The sequence below is a fragment of the Ursus arctos genome, unplaced genomic scaffold (genome assembly GCF_023065955.2).
Source record: "Ursus arctos isolate Adak ecotype North America unplaced genomic scaffold, UrsArc2.0 scaffold_10, whole genome shotgun sequence".
In the NCBI taxonomy this organism is placed as follows: Eukaryota; Metazoa; Chordata; class Mammalia; order Carnivora; family Ursidae; genus Ursus; species Ursus arctos.
The window spans coordinates 23,923,942-23,951,652 of NW_026622764.1; the positions used below are offsets into that span (position 1 = coordinate 23,923,942).

Genomic DNA, 27,711 nt, shown 5'->3' on the forward strand with positions numbered 1-27,711 from the left:
AATTTTTCTTGAGTCTGCTGGGTCTTGATTGCCTTCAGCTCAAAATAATTCATAGGCCAAAGTAGCATATTTTGGGGTCATATATTTTGCTCCCTCTCAGTCCCACCTTTGAAACTTTCTCAAGAAGTTTCACAGTCCAGAAGTTGAACAAGCAAGATCATAAAAAAAAAATCATAATCATCTTTCTCAATTCATGCAGTCTCGTGTAATTAATACTTGTTCTGCTTCAATCCAGTTTTCTCATTAGCTCTGGAAATTCAGTTTTATGATCTTAAGGTTATCAGAAACCTGTATTCTAGAGTGTTTTCCCGGAGTTTCCTTGAAGATGAAGGACCTTTGCAAACACTTTTGCAAAAGCTCAGGGTAAAACAATAAGCCTCTATTAATGACAAGACTTCAAAATGACTATGAATAAAGACCTGATGAGAATTTACTACAATGCAGTTGATAAGAATATTTCCTTATTTCTACAACACGTAATATTTTAAGATAATAACTGGAATTATGACTGATAACATTATACCAGGACAAATTAGATTTTTAGGGTTTCATATAGTTTGTAGAATAATACAACAGGAAGAAAGAAAACCCTTGGTCACATTGGATCATAGGTCACTATGAAACAATTATCCACTTAACCATAGTGACAATTAAAGACTTTAAAGGCAAACACAGAAAATTAAATAGTTATAAAAAAAACAGCTATAAAAACCAACCTTGATTGTTTGAATAAAGACTCAACTTTCTTAAGTAATCAAAGACCTGACACCTACACAGGAAATTGTTTTGATCAAACACAAAATCCTTGTTCTTTTAGGCAGATTACTTTGTAATATAAAGGAAAAACCTTTTATAATTTCTTATAAAGAACAGAGCAATAGTCCAAGAAAACTTTGTCCTTTTAAAAGAGAGAAAAAAAAAAGTTTAATTTTGCACCAGTGCACTTTTGATATTAAAATTCATTTAACTTAATTAAATTGGTTTTAATCTTAGCCAGCTTGACCACACATTAATATTCCTGTCTAAAGATTCCTTTTTCATAAACCTTCTGTAATTTTTTTTACATTCAGATTTTGTCTTATGTTTTTTCTCTTTCTCACTTTAAAATAATTAACATCTCTGTAGGCAAAATTGTTTCCTTTTCCTCAACAAAAGTGCATTTTTACATCTCATACTTCTTACCAAAACACATCTAACTTGGCTTACATAGAGAATTGTTTCCCTTGTCTTTTTTAGTTGTTTTGACTACATTTGTTTATTAGAATTCTCAACTTATAGCAACTTTGACTAAAAGTAAGCAATTGTAAACTGTTACACCAGAATTCTTCACGATGGCACATTTATGAATGTATTTCCTATTTTCTAGACATACATGCTTTCTAACAGTGTATATTTTATTTTCAATGTGGCATGCATGTTTACTAATAGACCCAAATATCCTTTAGTTCTTTTGTATAAGGAAACCAAAAGGAGATAAATTTATGTTCAGTAATTAATGTTTCCGCATTTTATCTTGTTTGGAAATGATCTGAATAATCGACAAACTTATCATTTAGCTTAACTTAGCAAAACTTAAAGGTTTCAGGCTGCCAAAAAGATGTGGGGAAACTATTTGAAAAAGTTCACCTAAAAACTTTTTATTCTATTTATATCTATGTAAATCATTTGCTATTAACAATTATATTTAGATTATTCATGAAAACTTCATGAGATATTAGACAAAGTCAGCCATCATCCTGACTGTTTTTCTTGCAGACAGATTTTTCTAAGAAATATAATATAAACTTATCTGACTAGTAAACCCAGGCAGAAAAAATGTTGTATGTCTGCATTATATTCAATGTTGATAACTCTAAAGTCATACCTATTTTAATTAAACTCGTGAATGTAAGCTAACTTTAATATTGAATATCTTTCCAGATGATATGAAACTGAAATGCATTTGGGCTACTTTCTGTTGTATTTCTGAGAACTTTAGGAATACATATTGATAAGCCCTTAATTTTAAGCCAATTAAATAGAACTCTTTATAAATTAATTTTGGCAATATCATCTGGAGGTAGAAAAATATTATATGGTGTACATACATAGGCATACATAAACACACAGACATACACAGAAATCTCACAGCTTTCATTCCGAAACTTTAGCCATGAATCTGGTACAATGCTCACTGGTTTTAAATACTTGTGTCTCTGGCAGATAGAACAATATAGAGTTACCTACTTGAAAATTTTTTGCTAATATTTATGGAGAAGACTTTCAAAATTTGTATTTGTCCCTGAAAAGTAATCATAAGTAGACTGTGGTCTAGAGTTTGAGCAAGAGAGCCTTTCTAGCAATTGTATTTTAAAAGACTCCCTCCCCTCTACTATCTAATTAGATAGTCTAATTAAGAGTTAATATTTACATTTCAAAGGCACAGGGTAAGACTGCAAGTTCCTCCAAGAAGCAGTTTGATTTCTTAAGGCCAATATTGTAAGCCTTTATTTGCGATAAATAGGGGAGGTTTTAGGATCGGTAACAACAAATAAGTGAACATCGAATTGTCTCTGGAGTTGCAGTTTTCCTTTTGCAAACATTTATAAGGTAAGGACAGTTGCTCCCAATTCCTCAAATAATTGAGTTGTAACTCAAATGACATCATAGGTTAGTCCACCCATAAATCCTTTTAAAAGGAGTTTAAAAGGTTCTTTCCTTCTGGGTACATAGTTTTATTTTAGCTTAGGGGAGGATGTCAAATTAAAAAAATAATGTCATATCAGGCTCTGAATATCAGCTTCCAATCTGGCCAATCTCCAACCACAGAGCTATTAAAAAAAAAAAAAAAAAAAAAACAAGCAAAAACAAAAAACCTCTTTAAATATCTTGCCAATTTTCGGGGCACCTGCGTGGCTCACTCGGTTAAGGGTCTGACTCTTGGTTTCGGCTCTGGTCCTGATCTCAGTGTCCTGAGATGGAGCCCCTCCTTAGTCGCGCTCAGCAGGGAGCCTGCTTGAGAGTCCCTCTGCCCCTCCCCCTGACCCGTATTCCTGCTCTCTAAGTAAGTAAGTAGATAAATAAATATCTTGTCAGTTTTCAGCCAGGACAAGCAGCAAGCATTTTCAGGATATAAAGCAGTTGCATACTTTACTTCGCAAAGGCCTATACAATTCGATTTTAGATTGATTCATTTTAGGGGGAAAGCCTATCAGCCCCTGAGCATCAGCCTTCAACTGCTCATTTGTAGGAGGGCCTGAAGAAATTCCAGTCATCTATTTTCTACATTAGGTTCTTTCTCTCTCTCTCTCTCTCTCTCTCTCTCTCTCTCTGTCTCTCTCTTTTTGGCCATGGCCATGGCCATGGGCCATCAGGTTTGTCTGAGAACAAAAGCACATAAAGTACAATCATGGGAAGGAATAACACCCGTTAGCAGCCAACCAAGGTCTCTGTGAGTGAGGTTGTAATGGACACCAGTCTTTCTAATTTCTCTCTAAATTTGGTAGGATCTTCTGAAAAGTGGAGGTAAAGGAGCTTTATAATTTAAAAGATCAGCTGCTATCTAACGGACATGAATTCTTTGGGTGGGGTTCTAGGATACATCTGCAAGAAGACATTGTATAAGAAGGCCAGAAGCTGTCGGAGCGAGATTATAGGGCCCAGCAAAATAAGCTTATGTCTGAGCCTTATTAGCCATCCTGGGTGTTTCCATTAAATTTATTTCCTGGTTTTTTAGTATTTACATGAATAAGCTGTATACCCTGGAGTGCTCTCTGTAAATCTTGCAGGGAAAGGGAAACTAAAAGTGGCAGGGGGTTGTTTAAGGGATTTTCTGGAGAAGGTGGAGGATTTTTGGGAGCTAAGGTAATTCGCTGAAGAGACAGGGCCAGATTTTATGAAAGAATTTACCTTGGATGTGGAGCTTAATTTTTGTTCTGAATGTAATTTCTGTCCTTTCATCTTGTTCAAGGTTATAAGTATACTTGTTAGTATCCACTTTTTAATTTGGCCTTTCTGATGCCTGCTGGCCAGGTCCAGGGATCCAGAGGTGGTCCTGCAGGACCAGCTAACAGGGTCCCTGGCTTTCTGGAGGGTGGAAATCAAATGCAAGCCAGCAGGGCGTAAGAGCAGAGTTTATTGAAGACACAGGGGGAGCAGATACATACAGAGCATCTGGGAGACTTGGAAAGGAAAAGGAGCATGCGTCTCATCTTTGTTTGGATCTGGGAGCTTTTATTGAGGATTGCAGTCCGGTCTTCGTGTCCCCTCAGGCATCCAGGAACAGGATAGAACAAAGACAAGGCCCCAGGTATTATTTCTTGGTACCAGGGGGATCTTGGCGAGTTGACATGTCTAGTTCTAGTGGTCTGGAATCCACATATGATAGCTTATTCAGGTCATTCTCATCTGGTCCTTCCTTAGATGTTATCTATTTTAAAGAAATCAGTAACTCCTTGTCCTTTACAAGGAGGACATACGCTATTCGCATTATAAGGCATGTGTAAAGAGGGGTGGGCATGCAGGTGCTAGCAAGAATAGAAGCAGGAAAAGGAACAAAACCACGTTTGTATGGAGTCCTTCAGTTTCGCTATTTCATTTCCATAAGTACCAATAGACAATTGATTAAGAGCTCTCTAAAACAAAGAAAAATTAATATAGAAGTTTGTCCAATTCAAAGAATCTGTCATCTGGCCATCAATGAATAAGATCTTATTTTAATCTCAATAGCAACTCAAAACAATTAGCCTTTTTACAGCTTACCCATGGATGCAAGGGCCTACACAAAGGGGAGTGTAAACGATGCAGCTTTCACAAGATCCAGAAAGTTTGCTTCCAGAGTTAGCCTCAAAAAGCAAAGACTTCATTGTCACAGGTGGTCAGAATGGTTTAGTGCAAGTGGTATCTCTGGTTTCTCACAAGGATATGAGACACCAGCAATCGCAGACCCATTAATCTGTGACTACAGGAATGGGACTTCCCCAGCATTAACAAAGTAATGAAGGATGAAATGACAAATGTCCCTTCTGGACCTGGACCCCTTAGGACAAACATCCCTGAGAACTGGCACAGTTAGACAAACAGAATGCTGCCTAAGAGCCAGCTCTCTGGATCCGCAGCCTGCACAGGTGTTCATGAGCGTTAAGGAGGTGAATCCTCTGATTGGTGGAGACTAGAGAGAACAGTGTCACTGGTTACAAAGCCAAGCTACAAAGGCATAGAAGAAGAAAGGGAACTTCATCCATTTTTCTTTTTTTAAATATGCACATTAACAGCTTTAGCTAAGCCTTGGGTCTATCAGAGCCAAACTAAAAGCTAAGAGTGTGATGTTGCCGGGTTGGGGATTGGGTGGTGTTTTAGAGTACCTTGTTGAATGGAAATTTTTTTGAAGTTGGCAGATGACCTATGTCAATCTAACCCATCCATTTGATGTAGTTTTTTAATTTTGGTGAGGTCTGGAGCCAACGGCCGAGAAAGAATTCTTGAGACACCTTTGGTGTGAAAAGGTGATTTTATTAAAGCATGGGGACAGGACCTGTGGGCAGAATGAGCTGCTGCACCGAGGTTGTGAGCGGTGACTGATTATATAGTGGGGAGTTGGGGGAGGGAAGGAAAAAGGGAAGTGTCCAAAAGGACTTTGATATGCTTAAGAAGACTAGGATACTGCAGGCATTACTATTGTCAAGCTAAGGTCCTTTTCCCCTCTAGTGAGGCTTTAACAGTAAGACAGTGGGAGCTTCCTGAAGGAATCTTACTGCTCTGTCTGCCTCAAGTATTTGTCAACGGAACTTCGGGTTATAAGGAAATTTAATTTTATCTACATTTCCTGTCTTTGTTTCCCACATCACTATAGATGGGTGGGTGATGTTAGGGCTCCAGGAAATTGAGTCTATATGTCTTTGGAAGTTAGGTTATTGATAAGAATGCTTTTCCCTTGTAAATCACTAAGACATTTGTAAATTGATAGAGGCTCATGTTTTGCAGGACTGCGATCTCTATTAGTTAGCAGTTTGTTTTTCCCTTCCCTTCGTCTGAGGGCAGCCCGGAGCCTAAGGAATGTCACACATATGCCACCTGGGAGTGTGTGTGTGTGTATGTGAGTGTGTGTGTGTGTGTGTGTGTGTGTGTGTTGGTGGGGGGGGGCGTATGCAGGGTGTCATCTTGTACTTTGCCCTCAGCTTGCCTTTTTCTCCCTCATCACAGTGACCAACTTATCCTAACACGGGAATCTTGAAGTTAGGTGGCAAGTGCTCTAACAGCTCCTAAGTGCTCAACCATGCCCACCAAATTTGTAGCTTTGGCTTCTAAGATGTCCTTAAGCAATAACCTTTACCTCATGTGCACATTTTTTTTTAAAAAGGTGTTTTATTTATTTCTTTGAGAGAAAGGCACAAGCAGCGGGGAGGGGCAGAGAGAGAGGAAGGAGCAGACGCCCCCCTGTGCAGGGAGCCCGACTCGATGTGGGGCTCAATCCCAGGACCCTGAGATCATGACCCTAGCGGAAGGCGAATGCTTAACCACCTGAGCCACCCCGGTGCCCGACCTCACGTGCAACGTTAGCTCACAGTCGTTTGTCTAAATAGATGCAGGTCTGGTGAAGAAATACAAACTCATCGGTCTGTGAGACCAGCTTGAATAGCAGGCTTACCAGACACTGATGCCTGCACTCTACCCTGTGGTAGTCCTCCTATGACAAATGTCACAACAGAAGGAGGCAATGAAAAGGAGTGTCCCCTGGGAAGAAATAGATCAATAAAAACCGAGAATACTTGTATCAAATCTTCACCAGAGTCACTATACCCAAGGAACTAGTTCTACAAGTATTTTCTCCTGCTAACCTACATTTAGAAAAGGAAAAAAGGACTCACTACTCTAGCTCCCACTGGGCCCCCCTGCAGGTAGAGATCCGAGAGACTGACATGGTAAAAATGCTTACTTTCTTGTCAGCGATCCCTGCATCTCTCAGCTACCGCAGCCCTAGAACAGGCAATGTCCAGCCAGTGAGGTTTGTCCACATGGGTCACCAACTGTAGGGAAGAAGAAATGTTTCCTTTATCCTTCTAGATTCTTTTGGCTGGTCTATTAATTAAATTGACATAAGACAGATTAATGGAAGAAAAACAAATGTAATTACATATATCTGAAAGCCCCATAAAAATTACGAGACCCCAGGAGTGTCAGTCAGCTTCAGCTGATAATCATCCTGAGCTAAGAAATGCTCGAGGGGCCCGGGGCTTCAAAGGAGAGGAGTGTAATTCACAGGACATTAAGGAGAGCTGATGCCTGGTATTTAGGTGTTTGCCCTGCCACACAGATAGGTCTTTCAGATAACAAGTTATCTCTGCTTAACGGCTCTCTTTTTGGGGCCAGGCCCTCTATTTAAACTCTTTTAGGTAGTTCAGGGCAAGGTGAAAGTTTCTCTTTAATCTGCTGGGTCTTGATTGCCTTCGGCTCAAAATAATCCATGCCAGAGTGGCATATTTTGGGGTTACATATTTTGCTTCCCTCAGGACCAGCTCAAAAATGGGCATCTGATTAGCACATCCTAGGCTAGACTGTCCGGTGTATTTTCTTATTCAGAGCAACGTGCCTCAGAGAGCTCAACACACCCTAGATTCAGGTTTTAGCTTAGTCGCCGTCAACTTTGCCTTTTCACAGGAAGAGAAAACAGAAGACCATCATTTTAATTCCAAGAAATAGACCATGAGCTTCCCAGACCCTAGTTCTCTGAAAAGAAAATGGTCTAGCATTTCTTTATATCAGAAATGTGAGCAGCCCTGTCAGGATTGTCAAAGTGAAGTAGAAACTTCACATTTATTTCACAATTCAACTATGTAGACGTTTGATTTTACAACTGGGTTCTCAATCAGGTAGAGAATCAGATTCCTGTTTTTCAGAGAAGTGTTAGCATACAATAAAATGTACAGTTATGTAACATAGTCTCAAGATAGGCATTCCAGATAGATACTTAGTCAGGTTTCTTACACAGTTTATCATCAGTTCCTAGAAGCAATTTGATACTCATTGACAAAGTGGAGTCATGAACAAAGGAGCCTGGAATGCAACGACTTCATCTGCATAGAAATGATACTTACTGCAGTGGCTCTGCCCCGGGCAGGACCCAGCTTGGGGATGGATAGTGACAGAAGGGCATCAGAGCTGCTGAAGCATTCAAAGACTGCAAAGTAAACAAGTAAGTGCTTTAAGGAGAAACTGAAGCAGAATGCTAAGTGATTCAGCAGAGTTTTACGAGGCCTGAAAATTCCTAGGGCAGACTCAGGAATCGGAATGGAAATGGAGATAAGTTTTTTTCTTTTTGTATATAATTGGAAAGGATATAGCAATAGATCCTGCAAGAGTGGTTGCTGTTGGAACGCAGAGAGCCTTTTCATTTGTTTGCATGATGTTTTTGATTTTAAAAATGTTCTTATAGGATATCAAGTATATCTCCTTCAACTTAAAGAAATAGTGACAAAGAAGAGTTTGCTGAGCACACACTAAACGCAGGCATAAGACACAGTCCCTGCCCAGAAGCATCACGTAGGGCTAACCCAGAAACTCGAAACAAGTACTTCAAATTACAGGGAGAACAAATTGAGTATGTTCCAATATGACTTTCTAGACAATAAAATCTACTAGCCCATAGAATCATCACCTAAAGGAAGTAAAGTAGACTACTAAAATCACTTAAAATGTGTGGAACAACACAGAACACATTGGAGGAAATAAGCCAGAATATGAAAGGTTCCCATCTTCTATTTCAACCCATTGTCATCCTAATTGGATTCCCCAGGCTGCTCACTTTATATGCTCTTTCTGCCACCAATCGGATAGAAGTACTTTTTATTTTCCGTGTGGATATTACTATAATTTGCCTGACTTTTGAGATAGGGCATATGATGTAGTAAGTTAGAGACCAATATAATATATTTTAGATTTATTTTTTTTTCCAGTTATTTTCAGAAGCTAACATATCACGCTGATACATTTGAATTTTGTAATCTCATTCCTTTGAAATCAGTCATCATCAATATGGCTCATTAGCAAAAAAAAGACCGGTAAGGAAATTTTTCTTACACATTGGAAGTGGGGAATCACCCACCTGTCTGCATTCCGATAGGTTTAAAGTGGGTTTCATAGTTGCCGCAAGTGTGATTTCTATACCAAATCGTTCAGTTACAATTCTTATAGAGTTGCACATTGGGATAATCTGACCAATATAGTTTGGGAAATTACATGGAAATGGAGGTATTTTAAGAATTTTGGAATATAATATGACCTGGCAATGGTTCAGATCAACATATAAGAGATTAGAAAAAATTGAATAACAGCTTGTAATCTTTAAATGAGATGTTGGTAGGATGCAATTGTCATGTTGATGGAAATTTATCTAGTAATTTAATGAGGACTAAATTATTTTTAATGCCCCACTGGTGGAAAAAAATACACTGGAGAATTTTAAAAATTTGAGACCTCTGCAATTTGTAATTTCAGATCTTCAAAAAAAAAAAGTGTATTGTAACTTGTATCTAAGCTATTGTTTTCAATAATATTTCTGTTAATATTTTATATAAAGTACGGTCACATGTATTACGCTGTGAACTTTTCTTAACCTTATGAGCTATTATTGTCATTCGATAGATAAGGAAACTGAGCCTTAGTGATATTAAATTACTCGATTATTAAATGGTAGAACTATGATTAGAATCCGAATTTGCCTTGATGTCTTGTCCGTCTAGTATATATTTTTATTTGGTTAGATCAACCTTGTTTAGTTCATATATATAGAAAAATTAGTACATTTTGAACTTGTGGAAATACATACAGTTTGGACCCATCTTTACTGTCCTATTCCAAACTTCCAATTTCCTCTCATACACATCTTAGTTTTTAGCAACAGTGAAACAGCTTGAGGTAATCTTTGCTGGAAATACCTTTACCACACTACAACGTCAGCAGATTACTTGGAATTTAACCGTATTTTGAAATCTTCGTATTTCGAATAGTCTTTTTATTAGAAGGAGAGTTTATTTAATGAAAGACAGGGGTGCCCTATATACAAATTAGATGATGTGTCCTGAGATATTCCTCCAGAGACTTTCTTATAGTAAGCGAACAAGAACCTCATCATTTTCTGAAGCCAAAAGTAGGACTGATGGCTTGAAAATCTTGGCATGAAATGAAACACAATACTTGAAATTGGGAAAGCTGTTGGAAATCCAATACATCACAAATAGAATAAAAACTCATTTCATCAGGGTGGCCTTTGTTGGCCTAGATTATGCTGGACTTCCTTGTAATAAATACTCAGCTCTCTCTTTTTCTTTAGAGCATACACAATCTTAATTTTAAAAAGTTAGTATGTTAATTTATGTAAGAGCAAGAATTATATGTAGAATTTGTCATATTCAATATAGTATATGTATCTGGCATATAATAATATTCATGTATGTGTCCAATACATGAATGATCGTACAAATAAAATAATGAATTCAAAAGTCAGCTGCCCTAGATCCTAGTTCTAATTGCTTTGCATATTCGAACAAGTGATTCCTAGAACACTCTTTTTTACCATCTTAAAATATACCTCAATGGACAGTGTCCTTGCAAGGATCAAATGAAATGAAGTATGCATAAGTCTTTGTAAAGCATTATATATTTTTTAAGTTATATTGAAAATGCAGGAAGAACTTTTTGAGATTACTTCAGTTCCATAATTTTAAGTCAAATGTCAACATTATTAGCAATGTTCAGTATATGTTCTTTGAATGCAATATGTGCATATAAGTTTTGTAATTTAAAATTTTCTATATCGTTAAATGTGCTTATTTGTGGATTTACTTTTAAACATTTTAAATATTTTCCCCTTAGATTTGTTTACCAAATCTATGATGTTAAGTTTTTTAATTTCATATTCATTTATAATTAAATTATATACTTATTTCTTTAATCTACCTGCCTCCTTTTTCATGTATCAACTAGGTAGTAGCAATGATTATTGATTTGGACCAGGAAACTTGGAGATTAATTGTTGTGTCTATTGTCCTGGGACCACAATATCTATTATTACTGTGAACTATTTAAATTTTTATACTTGTGTATAAATGTACAAGTATGAAGTATACATTATATATATATATATATATTTGTATTTCATTGTATAATATGCTTATAACAAAAAGAATTTTATTTTAGGGAAAACAGTGAGATTTATAAAAAACAAACCAAAATGCAATGAAAACTTATGGTACAGGGAAAGTTGAAAATACAGGATACTTTATATTGTGATGTTAGTAAGTTCCAGCTAAGCTGAGTTTAAAATATCACACACACACAAAAAGATTTTACTTTTCTTTTTCAAACATAGAGAATGATATGAAATATGCAATATATGCAAAACTGATACTGAACCAAATATCCTGTTTTATAGAAAATGCATTGCAGGCTTTTTTCAAAGACTATTTTCTTCTGTAATACTGCCAAGGTCAATGTGATCTTAGTTTGGCCAAAGTATTCCAGTCATCACATTAGGAAAAATTGCACAATTGCATGCTATTTTCCAAATGTCAAGAACTTACCAGAATTTATATGTTGTACTTCTGCCTTTGCATGCAAAAAACTTATGTCGGTTAAAGGGAAAAAAAAGTTGCATTCATTTTTTTCATGGAGAGTATTTGCTTTATGGGGACAGTAAAAGGACAACGAAGTAAATCCCATTAAATCTTATTGTCATGGTAAGTTAGGAAGATTTTATATTTTCTTTTAGCCTACTAAATCTAACTTTCTTTCTTTCTTTTTTTTTAAGATTTATTTATTTATCTTAGAGAGAGAGGAAGAGTGGGAGGGCATAGGCAGAAGGAGAGAGAGAATTCCAAGCAGAATCCACACCGAGCGCAGAACCCAAAACGGAGCTCGATCCCATGCCCCTCACAACCTGAACCGAAACCAAGAGTCGGTTGCCCAGCCAACTGAGCCACTTGGACACCCCAATCTAACTTTATTTTCATCATAAATAACTTACTTCCAATACTTAATTACTAATATTTACTTCTTAAATATTATTGAACGAATGCTAATGAACAGGTAACACTATTTGATGAAGGTGATTTGGAACTTCTCTGGTACTTCCTCCAAAGAGTTGATAGTAAAATTTAGTAAAGTTTAAAAAGCATGTCATTGATTTGTTTTGATTCTTTTGGAAGAAAAAATGTCAAAAAAGTAAAAGTTTGAAAATGCATTATTATTTGCAGAGGACTTTCATTTAAACATTATATAATTTTTTTCCTACTAAATTTTACCCCTATAATTTCCAAAAAGGAGAACTGAAGTTTGTAAAATGCAAATTGGTCTATTGCTCTTATAACCACTTTTTAACCTTCTTGTCTCCTTCATAAAATTTTTGGAGATTGGTATTTGAAATGATTTTTCTCGGTATATGTACAGAACTCTTCCAAAAGATGTGTCTGAAGCCTCGATTTGTAACTGTTCCTCTCCCTCTTTGTCTCCCCTCTTCCTCTTCCTCCTTTCAGGACTACTTTTGGGATTGAGCTGACCCCACAGTTAGATCAGGGCCCTTTCTCAGGAACTCATTGTTCCCTCAATTCGTACAGTTATCCAATTAACCATGGTTTTTTTTTTGTTTTTTGTTTGTTGAGCCATATTTTTCATGAGGCATTATTTTGGGGACTGCAGTTATATGAGTGAAGACAATGTTCAAATTCCTCACCTTTGTGAAATTAACCTTTAAGCTGATTTAAAAAATAATAGATTAGTTCTAATATAACATGATTTTTAGAGTGTTATACAAAGGTAATAAAATTGAAGAAGAGGATAGAATATGATATGGGTGAGGGGTGAGTGTATTTGAGAGTGGTGCTATTTCAGCCACAATTTTCAGCGGTCTCTTGGTGAAAGTGATGTTTGAGCGAAAGCCTGAAAGATGAAGAGAAGGAACCAACATGGCCAACTGTGTACGGAGAGGATTTTAGGCAATACCCTAAGTTGGGGAAGTAGAAAAGCAAGAAGCCTATTATGGCTGGTCAGTAAGGGGGAGTGTGCAAGAAGCTGAGGTCAGAAAGAGGCAGGTGCCTATAGGCTGTGCTAAGCAGTTGTACCAGAGAGGTTAAAAGTTAAGAGATCTTCTCCCTCTAAAATAATTGATATATACTAAAATCACCACTCCTGCATCAAAGCATGTCATGAAACCTATATGGAGATAGAGAGCTGATACCTCATGGATTTATTTTGATTATTAATAAAGTGGGAAGTAACAGAAAGATATGACCTATTTTTTAGCAGCTGTGTTAGTCTGGTTAATGTTTAATTTAGTATTTCAGGATTAAGGTAATTATCCCTGAGCTATCAAATCTGTTTGGCCGTCTCTAAGGGTGAACATCCAAGGAACTAATACCCTCTAAGTTCACATGGATTATTTATAGGGGTATGCCCTGGTCCTCTCCCTCTCTTATTCTTGATAATGACCACTTTATTTACATTGTCCTTGGACTCCTACTCTACCTTCAGCTTGCTTTATTGCTGCAGATGACCATCTTTCAAACAGTCAAGAAGAATACAGATGATCAGTCGGAGTTCCTTCAACTCACTTTCCTCTGTGCCATTAGAATCAATACAATGTTTATGTTCTTCCTTCTGGGATTAAAGCAAGAAATTTGCTCCCTTTACCTTTCCAGAACAATCCCTTCATCTACATTCTGAATACCATCTCATAATGCCTATCAGAAAGTTCAATTCTTAGCTTAATTTCTCTCATATATTATTAGTCTCCGTCCTTCCCTCCCTCTCTCCTCCACCTCTTACATTCATCCTCCCACTTTCCTTCCTTCCCCCTTCATCTTTGGTTTCTTCTTTAAGGAGACCAAATTTGCTTAAATTTTTCCCAGCATTAAACAAAATAAATAAGGAAAATTTCTCTAATTTATTGTTCTTCCCTCTAAACCTACTGATCTATTTGCTCTTTCCTTTTACTATGGAAAATTTTTCATAGTAGTCTACTTTATCTGCCTTTATTTCCACAAATCTGATTTGCCCTTTATAATATGAAAGTTCTGCTTTTACTCCATTTCTTAAACACATTAAATTTATCATTTTTCCATATTCTTATAGAAACCTTTACTACATTTTGCTAAATCCAGTGGCCCACTTTGATTCTCATTTCTTTTGGCTTTTTAGAGTATGTGATATTGTTGACCATCTCTGTTGGAAAATATATTTTAACACCTTTATTGAAGGATAATTGACAAAGAACTGTACATATTTAATGCATTCCGTTTGACGAGTTTGGACTATGGAAACACCTGTAAAACCATCACCACAATCAAGGTAACAGATGTGACCAACACCTTGCAAAGCTTCCTGTGTCCCTTTTTTGCTTGTTTGTTTTGTCATAAATACTTAACATAAGATCTGCCCACTTAACAAATTTTGAGGTGCACGATGCCATGCTTGTAACTATAAACACAACATTGTACAGCAGTTCTATAGAACTTACTCATCATATATAACTGGAACTTTATACCCATTAAGTAGAAGAAGACTAGACCCTAAACATAGTAGATCATAAATGTTTAAGCTGTGAGCAAAGGAGGAAAACTGTCCTTCACTTCTAGGTAATTCATCATAGTTTCTTTCTACCTTTTCTTATTCTCTTTTAATAGTATCTTTTCCTTCGCTCACACTTTAAACATTATGTTCTACAGGGTCTCCTCTTCATTTTTCCATTTACCTTATGTATGCTGCATGATGATCACAAAGCATGGCTCAGAATGATTTGTAAATGTATGCTCCATTCATGTCCTTCTTCAATTCATATTGTGATAATGATGACAAGATTCGTGTTGCCCCACAAGTAGGAACCTCAGCATCTTCAACCTTCTTTCCCTCAACCCATACCCAATTAGAGACTAAATCCTCCAGATCAGTGTTCTCTATCTGTGGTAAACCACGTTTTAAGGTTACTGTACCACTTTGTCTTTTCTGTTGCTGCTCTAATTCCAATCTATTTTAATAGTTACTTAACAAACGATATTGCTTCTTGACTCTTCCTAAATGTAGACTTTATTCATTCTTAAGTTCTTATAAAAATCCTTCCACTGTCATTCTTATAACAAAACAAACAATTTTAACCACCTCCGGCATGCCCTGCCAAATTCTTACATAACAACTCTTCACAAATTCACTTCAGACCACAGCTAGAACTACACACAGCTCACTGATCCACAAATACATCACTTGCTTTCTTTGCTCAGGGTGCTGTTCCCTTGGTCTGTATGTCCTTCAGTACCTTACCAATCTGGGGAAATTCTAGTTATCCTCAAGGCCTGGATCACACATCATCTCACACATTATATTTTCTGCCAAGTCTTTTGTGAACATTCCAGGCCTACTTAGCTTTAAAGTATAGTTAAACAGGGGCGCCTGGGTGGCACAGCGGTTAAGCATCTGCCTTCGGCTCAGGGCGTGATCCCAGCGTTATGGGATCGAGCCCCACATCAGGCTCCTCCGCTGTGAGCCTGCTTCTTCCTCTCCCACTCCCCCTGCTTGTGTTCCCTCTCTCGCTGGCTGTCTCTGTCTCTGTCAAATAAATAAATAAAATCTAAAAAAAATTTAAAAATAATAATAAAGTATAGTTAAACAAATATACAACATAACCTTTGGAGTGACTCAATTTGGATTGAACCATTGATGTTCAAAAATCATATTTCAATTTTTAAAGTTCTCTGAGCCTTAATTTCTTTTCCTGAAACATCAAACTAATAATGTCAATATTATAGAGTTGTACTAATGCTTAAATGAAAGATGTGCAGATTTCAAAGTGATCCGGATAGTTCTTGGTACATAGAAAGTAAATAGATAGTAAACAAATTATGCCTTCATTTATAATGGTTTTCATTATTTTTATTACCACACTTTTGTAATTTAATTATATTTGTATTTTTACATATTTACCGCCTTCTTAATAATAGTATGTTTTATTATTTTTTAATTCCTGGGTATAGTACTGGGCTGAGAACAAAGTAGATACCTCATATATGTCTGATGAATGCATGAATGAAGAAATTCCAAGAGATAACAGGGGGAGGGAGCCCTTTGCCTCTTATCAACACCCAATATTTCCTATCTATTTTAAATTAGGATTTAATTTCCAATGGTTTTCAATATTTATTATATGGACATTTGTATTGATGCATAAATGAAAAACAGTCTTATCTAAAAAAAAGAAAACTGAAGTAACTATTATATTGGCTACCTCCACCATGAACACTAAACAACAAAACAAACTACTTCAAGTGAAAGGTATCATAGGTGCCGATCTCTGCAGAAGAAATAATATCATTAATTAGTCACTACCTTTACTCCAAATCCTGAGAAGAAAGTTCCAGCATCCCCAGAGCCTGTCAAATGAGACTCAACAAGATGACCACATTACCCTTGAGGACAGCACTTAATTCAGGGAAAAAGACCAACATGTGATCTACAGTAATCTAGCTATGATTTTTTAAGGGGCAATTTTTGATAATACTTATCTGATACAACTTTCTAATCAGACAAATATGTGTGTGTTGTGAATTCTCTGAAGAAAAAATAGAACACCCTATTTTTGTTCATTTTATTTTACTCTTGCAGGAGAGTTTTGCTCTAGGAAGTTTTGATTTGTAGCGGCAGATATTGAAGCACATAGAGGTCAAGAGAAATAAGGAAGAGAGAATCAATGAGATGTGGCAGATTCATGTTTTGCATTTATATTACTCATAAAGAAATGTTGTAGACTATGATAATATATTTAATAGGGAGGATCTTGAATTAATGTTCTGTTTTCTAAGGAAAAATTAAAAGGTTATTTTCTCCAAAACACAGAGAGAATGGATAATGTTAAATTACCAATTTAAAATTGAATTTTCATAAGCAAGAAGAGGATATAGAAAAAATGAATCTTAAAATATGTTTATATAATTTTGAGTCTGTTTAAAAGGTCAAGACAAGACAACTAATTGAGGAAAAATTTTCTCTATGTGCTTTAGACAGCTCTTAAACAAAAAACGAACTTTTGCATTTCAGTTCCAAACTGTATTCTAAAGCATATGATAGCCCATTTGGTAGACTTATCTTGATATTGCTTATTATAATGATAACTGAGACAAGAAATAAAATTAAATATAAGGAGATAAGCTAGTATTAAAATGAAGCATTTGCTTTTCCATCTAAATGCTGATCACAAAACTATTGCAACGTTCATTGGAATTTTTTTTCAAAGAAAAATTCCTGTTATTTAAATAGACAAAATGCTAGATACATATGTTTTAGTTTTTCTCTGAGTCCCACTTCTAAAGTTCTGACACCAGACATATACAAAATCAAGAAAATAAGTAATTTGATGGTGAATATAATAAAATCTAGATGCTACATTGGGTTTTTAAGTTCTGTGTAGTACCTATTGACTGACCAATTATACAATTGGTGACCATTTGTTTTTCATTTTTTTGTGTCAAAGCTGTGTAGGGGTGTGTGTGGGGGGGGGGGGTGCTTGGGTGTGGGCACACATACAAGGGAGAGAGACAGACAGAGACAGAGAGACAGAGACACCATAACCTTCCTAGTACCTATCTGTCCAATGAAAAAGGTGAGTCAGTTACAAGGTAAGAATATTATTTACTTTTTTTAGGTTTATTTATTTATTTTAGAGAGGGAGAGAGTGAGAGAGCGGGCATTAGCAGGGGGGAGGGAGGGCAGAGGGACACAGTCTTCAAGCAGACTTCCTGCTGAGCTCTTAGCCCAGCCTGAGGCTGGATCTCACCACCCTGAGATCTTGACCTGAGGCGAAATCAAAAGTCGGAAGCTTAACCAACTGAACCACCCAGGCACCCTTACTTCTCTCATTTGAAAACAAATCTGAAATTGACAAGAGTATGAGGTGTGATTTTTATGATGAAGATTTCTGAGATCAGAAGGGGAGGCAGAGAGTGTTAAAAGAGTCAGAGCAAACATATTGCTAATATGTTTCCTTTTTGCTTTCATTCCAAGAATGCAGCAAACGGGGCAGCAAAATGTACTTAGATTAATGAGGGAAATATTCTGTCAATTTGAAAATTTTCCAAGTAATGTTACCAGAATGGATCTTTTCTCGCTAGTGTTTTAGTTATCTGAGCATAACAAATTCCAGTTCTGAAGACTATGCGTCTTGAAGCTCACAAATTCTCCTGACTGTCACACCTAGTTGGCTTATTGCCAGTAGAATAACTACAGCTGTTACTGACATTTATTTTAAGATGTTCCCTTGTCTGCTTGTACTTTTCTGCAGTCTGATGACTCAAACTTGAGTAAGATGGAAAGATCAAATTACCCTGCTTATTTTTGTCTGCCTGAAGTTTTGATCACCTAACATAACATTTCAAATTCAGACGATCATTTTTACAACAGGGAAAGGTGAAAATAAAGAGAATAGGTCCCCAGGCATAAGTTTATCATAGCAAGTGTTGTATTATTTTGAAATTTGCTAATTATTTGTCTTTCTCCCTCACTAAATTGTGAGCTCCTTAGAAACTGTGTTTTGTTCATCTTTTATTCCCAGATCATTTAGTAGTGTCTCACACATAGGATGGTACTTAATAGATGTTTGTTGAAAAAACTGAACTAAAAGATCACAAAAACAAAGACAAGATAACTATACAGTATAAGAAAAATAAGAAAGATGTTAATCTCAGTGTTGATATTTTTCCTTTTCATTTCTAAAATTTTGCAGGTGATAGAAATTCCAATTAGGAATTAAGATGTAAACTTAATTGAAGTATTTAAAAATCAAGTTTTCAATTATAATTATAGTATGTATTTTATTTCGTTCTATTGTTTTATATAAGTATAATATTCCTTAATAATTATCCCCAGCTGGGAAACTGATTTCTTACAGTATAAAAGTTTCAATGATGGCACCTAGGTATCTATATCTCTATATATGTATAAAAATGTATATGTATAGTGTGTATCTATGTGTTTGACATCTATGTCTATATATAGATTATAAATTACAGATACATATAGATTTAAATTTATATATTTCTATATATTTAACATTATAGATACATAGCTATTTGTAGATTTAAGATTATATAGATCTGAAACACATCGGTACACACACAGACATATACAAATATTCAAGATGCAAATGTTAACTATATATCTATAGAAATGCAGCAATGCTCTATTTTAGGGCTGAAATGTCACAGTTAACCAATTTGACAGATGTCATTTCTTATGGGTTTAGTCAATTTAAAAAAAAAACCCAGAAAACCTTATTTAGATTTTAGTCAGAGTAGCTATGACATTGACTCCATAAATGCAAAGAACAGAAAATGTGTGTGTGTGTGTGTGTGTGTGTGTGTGTGTGTCCGTGCACGTGCATGCACGCACACACCCACGCATGCGCTTGTGCATTCTCATGTGAGGGCAAAACTTTCTTTTAGAGTCTAGAAACATGTAACCGATCTAAACCTCACAGGCCACTTGTGGTACCATGATTTTCTTTTATTGTGACCAGATCTTCTCTGAAGTAAGTGGATAAAGGGAAGGGCGCTCCCTGATCAGTCTCCTCCATCAACAAATACTATGGTGTGTATGTGTGTGTGTGTACATGCATGCTCACTTGAAGGGGGATTTTGAATATTAGAAAGTAATTCTATTTTTTAAGAATTATATTTTAATATTTTATTTAGTAGAAATAAGGTATTTGAGAGAGCAAGTATTTGAGACTTTTGGTGGAGAATGTAATTTCTGAATTCCGATTTTTCCCTTGAACATGGAATATTATCTATCCAGAAAATGGTTAGCTGATCACTTAACAAAACAAAAACCTATTTCTAATTCATGTAATGTAAGAATATCTCATTTTATCTCCTCTTCTCTGGATCCCTATTATTTATATTGCTCAGAAAGAAATTATTTCTTCATTTGATGTGAAATAATTGCTATAAAGCCTTTGCAGTTATTTTATAGCATTACATGTTATGTTTTGTAGTATATAATGGGATTTTTTTAATGGGTAATTTACTATTTGCCTCTATTGCTGCAACAAATAGTCACAAAACATTTTGCAGCATTCTGGCACCTGCACAAGGCTGTGACTTATGAATATGCTAATGAGACTGCATCCAGAACTGGCAAAAATTCAGGACTCACACACAATTACGGTTCTGGCAGCTCTCGGTGCTATGATACCAAGCCTGACCAGGAATATTTAAGTTAATTAATACAAGGTATAGCTTTTTACATGTGGAATATGCAGAACACTTTCAACATTACAACTACTTGAGAATCAAGATATTTTACTTATTGCAATGATTTTCTCGCCAATATTTTTGGAACACTTGACATAGATTTTAGCGATTGCTTTGTACTACTTAATGCTGATAAATCCTGGAAAGGTTATTTCTCCACAAAGCTTGTTTTATAAATAATGCCTGTAATCATTTTATTCCCTGTTACAAAGCAACCTTGGATGCCAGAAGCTGTTTCCCCTGATATTTTCCGAAAAGATTCCTATTGTTTTACCTAATGTGTGGTAACATCACTTTCTAAAGCTGCAAGTAGCTCAGCTTACAAAGCAGTAATTTCCTCCAAAACCATAGCAAAGCCCTCGATTTTCCATTTCTGCTGAACAAAATCTCTTCTTGTAAATCTCTTAAGTATTTGTTTGATGTGGGAAGCTTCTTCCAAATGTAAAAGCAGATAAATATTCAAAAGTTTACCACACTGTGTTACCTCTCGTTAATGGCTGAATTAAGATGGTTCAGCAAAATCAAAGCTGGGACAAAATAAAAATGCCTGCCTAGAACCAAATCATATTAAACCCAGAGCTTTCTACTCTACCACGTGTGGAGTTCCATATTGCATGCTTAGAAGGTCTTCAGTTTTATGTTATTTGTTTTGTTTTGCTATTCATAAATTTACATGTTTATTCTTCACCTTCGTATTTCCCTATGCATCTCTGAAAAATCCCTATCTACTCCAGATGCAAAAGCAAATATACGAATATGACAGATGCCTCAGATAAATTCCATTCTTTCCCAACACTCGGTCATCATTCTCGAGATTGGGAATTCTTCACTTGTCTTTTTTTTATTCAAACGTAACTGAGAATACCACCAACTACCATCAGAAATAGTGTGTCCCTAAACTCCACCTTTCATGGGAGTCAAGAAGGTGGAGGGGTTCGTGTTCTCAGAATCCAAATCAAAGTGTAGTTTGAAAAGGCTCTCCAGGCAATTCTGATAGTCTCTTTTCACGTTATTGCCCTTGTCCCTGTTAACTGAGTATCTTTGATACAGTATGGGACAAAAATAAAGAACTCCTATATTGTGGAAAAAATGGGTAGATCTTCATTCTGTTTCTGTGACAACTCGAGGGCATAATTAGTGAGAAAGTTAAGGGCATAGTTTTGGGTGTGAGTGAAGCTTCGAAGCTATTCTTTATGGGAACGGGTATTTCTGACTTATTATCATGATGCACTTATGGCAAGAATTTTTTTTTTTTTTTTTTTTTTTTTTTTTTTTACAGATAGCTTTTTTAATCCTATTCGTTATATTCCACAACTAGGTAATAAGTATTTGCATCCTTACTATGAATATAGCATAGAAACTTAATAAGTTTTTCCTTTTTCATGAAAGGCCTCTCAACAGGACATTTATTACTTGAGAGAACATTCTGAGATCCAAGGTCTGTCCTTGAAATTTGCACTCTAAGGTATTTACTATTGGCTACACGTATTAGATGGCTTATCTGTGTTGGTCATTTTCTCAGAAAATTCTCCTTTTTTTTTTTTTTTTTCAGTAACTCACAGACATGCCCTCAGTAATAACAATTCTGGAGTTCCATGTGATAATACATTCCATTCCGAAGAGTAAGTTATACCCAAGATGACATTGAAAGAAGACAATTACTTATTAATGGTTAGGAGTTGAATTGTGTCCCCCACGCCCCACAAAAGATATGTTGAAGTCCTTACCACTGGTGTCTATGAATGTGACCTTATTTGAAAACAGAGTCTCTGCAGATATAATTAATTTAAGATAAAGTCATACTGGAATAAGATGAGCCATTAATCCTGTCTGACTGTTGCCCTTATAAGAAGAGGTGAGAGACACCACAGGAATACCTTATAGTGACAGAGGCAGGGATTGCAGTGATGCAACTTCAAGCCAAGGAACTTTGAAGATGGACGGTCACTACCGGAAGTAGGGAGAGGCAAAGAAAGATTCTACCGAATCTCAGAGGGACTGAGTCCAGCTAATACCTTGATTTAAGATTTCTAGTCTTCAGACTGTGAAAGAATAAATTTTTGCTGTTTTAAGTCACTTAGTTTATGGTAGTTTTTCACAGCATCTTTAGGAAACTAACATAGTAACAAAGCTGATGTCCAGTCAGTTTTTACTATGATGACCATAACTCTTGCCTACAGTTGATATCATTCATACTGAGTGTAGCACTCAGTGGTTGGCGCCCAAGCTATACTGGTTATTTATTATTTTGAAGATTCCCCATTTTGTGAAAATGGGATCAGAATAAGAAAAATGGTTGAAGGTTAATGATGCATGAATGTAGAAGTCCACAGCTAAGGAAACTTTTTCTTAGTTAAATTGAAAGGCAATGCTGAATTTTTTTGCAAAGGCTTTTTTTTTTTTTAATTTTAAAAATGTCTTTCTTTTATTGCCTAATGGTTTATTTCCCTATTAAATAAATTTAGAAGCTCTCCCTACTATCATATAAGCCTTTGCTCTGGTCCACTTTGTAAAGCTCCTGGAGGTTTAATATCAAGAGCCATTTTTCTCTCCCTCATTCTCCTTATGGGCATCTCATTCTCAGTAAAAGCAACATGAAGTATTGTGTTAAGTGAAGAATGAATACAAAGGTATAAATGTAGTCTTTAGCCTCTAAAAAGCTTAGATTTTTCACCAGTCTTGGTCTTGGTTTTGACTTCTGTAGATCCAGGTGGGGTGGACCATTTGATGAGCTAAGGGGCCTCGTTTAGGAGTTTGGAGAGACCATAGAAAGGCTTAGATGGCCACCAGGTGCCACTCACAGATATTAATTCTGAACCTGCAACAATTCACAGTTTAGAATTATTTTTAGACAACTGACAATGTCTAGGTTAACCTAAGATTTTTATTAATCTCGAAGGTCTAAACTCCATTAAGTTCAGTAGGCTATTACTGGATATTTTACAGAGTGGTAGGCATTAGGCGTGACATATAGCTCCTGCTTTTTGAGAACTTTAAAATAAGAGGTAAAGTGATGATAGGACTTTGAAAATGAAGGATGCATAAAGTGACTATATAACCCAGTCTAAAGGCTAACTGAAAACTTCTTGGTGAATATGATACTTGAACTAAGCCTTAGAGGAAAATGAAAGTAAGGCAGTCAAAAATGTAGAAAAGGCCTTGTGAGCATGTGAAGATATACCCACTCTGCCCCAATTCAGTGGAAATGAGTAATGTTATAATTGAATTTGGAGGCAGCAAGAGAGATAAGATTGGCTAATTACTAGAGAATAAAAGAAAGATTATGACAACGTCACGGAGGATTTCTATGCAATCTATGACCCTTGGCTTTATCCTGTGGGAGTCTGGAAGGTAGAACACGTTTAATCAGAGCACCATCGTGTTTTCACTTCTGTTTTAAATAAAACACTTGACTGGTGATGTGGAAAACAGGTTTAAAGACCAAAAGCTTATAGTCATCGGCAACAGTTAAGAAATTGTCATGGTGACACAGAAAGGACACTGCAGGTCTCTGAATTAGGACAGTAGGAAATGAGAGCAAAAAAATAATTTTTGCAAAGTAAAAGTTTTACCATCTAAAAACAAAGGACTAGTGTATATAATGTATAAAATAATGTATAGCATATGTGTGTATATATATGTGCATTGCATAGACATATGTTTATGGATATGGATATATATTTGCTTTCTCGATATGTAAAGGTATGTATTTACTCCAGTAATTTTTTAATTTTATAGGAATAGTAAACAATCTAGATATCCATCCATAGGATGAATTACTATGTGGCTTTTGGAAAGAATGAGTTAGGAAATATATATTCATATATATGTCACAAAAAGATTTTCATTTTTAGTTATATTAGAAATGAAATTTATCAAGCATTAAATATTATTTTGGTTTCATAATATTATAATACTTATATAAAAATATAAATGTGTAGAAAATAATGATATACTATAAACTTAATGTTTAGCCTTGAGAGATAGGATTATAGCTGTATTTCTCTTTCTAGGTTACTTATTTCTGTTTTTGTGATTTTTTTTTTCCCAAGTGACCTGTTTGGGGATTATCTTTTAGAAAATATAGCCTGAGTAGAACAAACAAATATTTGAAGAAGTAAATTTTATAGGACTCGTAATTAATTGGTGTAGGGAATAATGGACTGATTCTCTTTCTCTCTTTTTTTTTAATGAGGTTACTAAGATGGCTTTTAGTGTCACCACTCGAGTGTGGAATTGCAAAGGAAGAATATTTTGTTTGATTTCTGAATACAGGGAAGATAACTATTTAATTATTTTAAAATTATTAAATTTAAATCATTATTAATTTCATATGTATTTGATACATTTCTAGCATATGCAGGAGACATTTTTTGACCTTTGGAAAGAATTTGGAACTGGAGATATAGACTAGGGCTCAACAGCCTAGAACATAGTAGTCAAAGATTATAGCTTAAAAATAGATGATCACGTAAATAGTTATGCCAACTCAGCAGATGAGTTCAGTCAGGGAGAAGATACGCTGACAAGAAAAACTAGACCCTGAAGAAAGGTTTTCTGGTATAAATAATAGCAGTTCAAGCAAAAGTGGGCATGGAGACCATCTAAAGCCACATTTCTCTTATTTTCCAAAAAAGAAATTTCAGATCCAGAGGGAATGACTCACCCAAAGTCAGCTGGTTATTTAGAGGCAGAACCAGGACTAGGAACCAGTGCAATTCTTCAGGTTCTCGGTTCATTTGTTTCTCTTTCTCTGTGCTTCCAGGGGACCTTGACTTCCAATTTTACAGCATTTTACCACTTTCTAAACCCATTTATACATGACCTCTTTTGAACCTCACAGCAGCTGTTAAGTATAAGGTGCGGATGGTCCGTCCAACTTTACAGCTGATACAAGGTTCAGTAACTTTTACAAAGTTGAGTGTTGGTAAGAGAGACAGAATTTGAAGCGAGGCTGTCCATAGCCAATTTTGGCTCTCTCTCAGCATCATCAATCATGTCTAAAAGCAATCTTCAACTTACTCATATGTCTCTTGGCTCATATCAGTCATCCCAGTATGTGGAAGTACAGAAGACTGCAGTCTTCATTCTGGGTATGTTTTTCTTTGAGTTCATTCTACCCATAGTCTCTTTTCTTCCACTCAAAACCTATAAACTTAACTTAATTTTTAGTCACAAGAGATAAGATTTTTAGTTGGTTCATAAAGAAGGTAATATATAAAAATTTTAGTATGCTGTTATCTGTGGTACTTATTTTTCACAATTAGAAATTCTACAATGGAAGATATGATTTTTAAAAAGTGCTCTTATGAATGTACATTTTATTCTTTAGTCTGCCCTTTCAAAATTTTTATCCCCTCCCCAATTTTTTAAATTTTGCCCTTGTGAAGTTTGGCAAGTATCTTACCTATATATTTTAAAGCTGAAATGTTTCTTAGTAAGAAGTTGGTTTTAGTCATTAATGGGTTAATAAAGTTAACCTATTATGTGTGTAACATATGATGCCACAACTTTCCTATAATTTTCAAGGGATTTGTTCTTATAAAGTCAATTATTTGGCTCTTTTCTTCTCTTCTTCATTAAACTTTCCAACTGCTCTGTGGGGACACAATAGGGTCTTTGTCGGCTGCTTAGAGGAGCTATTTGTCAATTGTTTTGCTTCAAGGACTGCCTCCTTTGTTGATGTTCTTCCACAGACCCCAAAAGGAGTTCAACAAAGAGAAAAATTTGTAAAAAAAATATGTAATTTTCATTCACGGGGTATTTTTTGAGCGGAAAAGTTTTCAGGTTGCGTTATTTAAAAGCTTATTTAATTGAAAAGGTTAATCCTTTATGTTTTTTCTTTGGCAACAGAAGAAAAAAGGAGATACTTAAAATATAGAAACATTATGAAGAGGGAACTAAGTACTCAGTTTAGGACTGTTGGAATGGCAACATTAGACACGAGGTGAAACGTAATATGAGATTTGCTATTACAAAGAAAAAAAGGGACAGAGAATTTCCATTGTGATCTCTGATGGTATCAGGTGAGAAATGGGTTGCTACTTAATAGAATTTTAAAACTTGAAGGGATTTAGATATCATCTACACCCGTCTATTCCTTTCAGAGGTGAGGAAATTGCAGCTCAGGGAAATGAAGTGATTGCCAGATTCTAAAACAATTGCCAGCAGAAAACAGGAGCAATATAATATGCTACTGTGCCATGCAGCTTGGCACTACCAGGGGCTTTGCCTTTGTTTTCCCCATAGATTTGCATCTGTTGAGGAATAAGCCATTTCCCTTACACAGTGCTATGTGGAGAGAATTGTGAGGAAAAGCCTGATTGATTTTATATATATATAAATCTAAGATATATATATATATATATATCTAAGATTGAAATAAGTAACTTTTCATTCCTACAAATTTATGCCTTTCAGTCTCTTACAGATCACAAACCCCTGATGAACTGCTCTTTACTAGACCACACAGTTTAGACCACAACACTTAATAGACTGCACATTACTCTTCCCTTATCATGCTTTGTTCTTTCCCCTTCTGCACCTCTGAATGAATAAATTAATAAACATTATATGAAATAGATTTTTTAAAAAGATTTTATTTATTTATTTGAGAGAGAGAGAGAGAGACAGCACAAGTTGAGGGGGGGAGGGGGAGAGGGAGAAGCAGACTTCCCACTGAGCAGGGAGCCTGATGTGGGGCTCAATCCTGGAACTCCAGCATCATGACCTGAGCCTATAGGGCCAGACACTTCACTGAGTGGCCCACCCAGGCATCCCTATACAAAATAGATTTTGAAAGACTCTCAAGGGGCGCCTGGATGGTTCAGTCGTTAAGCATCTGCCTTTGGCCCAGGGCGTGATCCCAGAGTCCTGGGATCGAGCCCTGAGGAGAGTCCTGGGATCGAGCCCCACATCCGGCTCCCTGCTCTGCTGGGAGCCTGCTTCTTCCTCTCCCACTCCCTCTGCTTGTGTTCCCTCTCTCACTGGCTGTCTCTCTCTCTCTCTCTCAAAAAAATTAATAAAATCTTAAAAAAAAATAAAAAGTAAATAAAATAAAGACTCTCTCAAAATAGGGGTCAGTAAACTGTGTTCTGTGGACAAAATCTGGTCTGCTGTCTTTTTCGTAGTTTTACTGGAACACAGCCACGCACTTTCGTTTTCATCGCCTCAGAGGTGAGTTGTGGCAGCAGACGCTGTGTGGCACACAAGGCTTAACATATGAATTGTTTGGTTGGCCATTTACAGAAAAATTTGGCTGGGTTATTATGAAACAACACAACAACATTTGTGAAACTGGATGTACTAGGATAGGGCCTGGTACATGTGATTGTTAAGCTACTAAAAAAGTATAAGGTTCAAAATAAGAGAGAGAGGTTGATCCTTAGGAGGGCCAGGGTTTTCCATCACATGAAAAATATATTTCAAATTTTTTTTCTGTAGTTTCATC

At 35.9% G+C, this 27,711-nt stretch overlaps 1 long non-coding RNA gene across 1 annotated transcript in view; it reads right to left on the reverse strand.

The window, feature by feature from the left end:
- LOC123000713 (uncharacterized) overlaps nt 1–25,195 on the reverse strand; it is a 51,672-nt gene extending 26,477 nt beyond the window's left edge. The window contains exons 1-3 of the long non-coding RNA XR_006408890.3: nt 24,928–25,195; nt 8,073–8,155; nt 6,914–7,004 (exon numbers count right to left, since the gene is read on the reverse strand). This is a non-coding gene — a long non-coding RNA (uncharacterized LOC123000713). The remainder of the gene's footprint in view (nt 1–6,913; nt 7,005–8,072; nt 8,156–24,927) is intronic.
- Between the last annotated feature and the right edge of the window lie 2,516 nt (nt 25,196–27,711).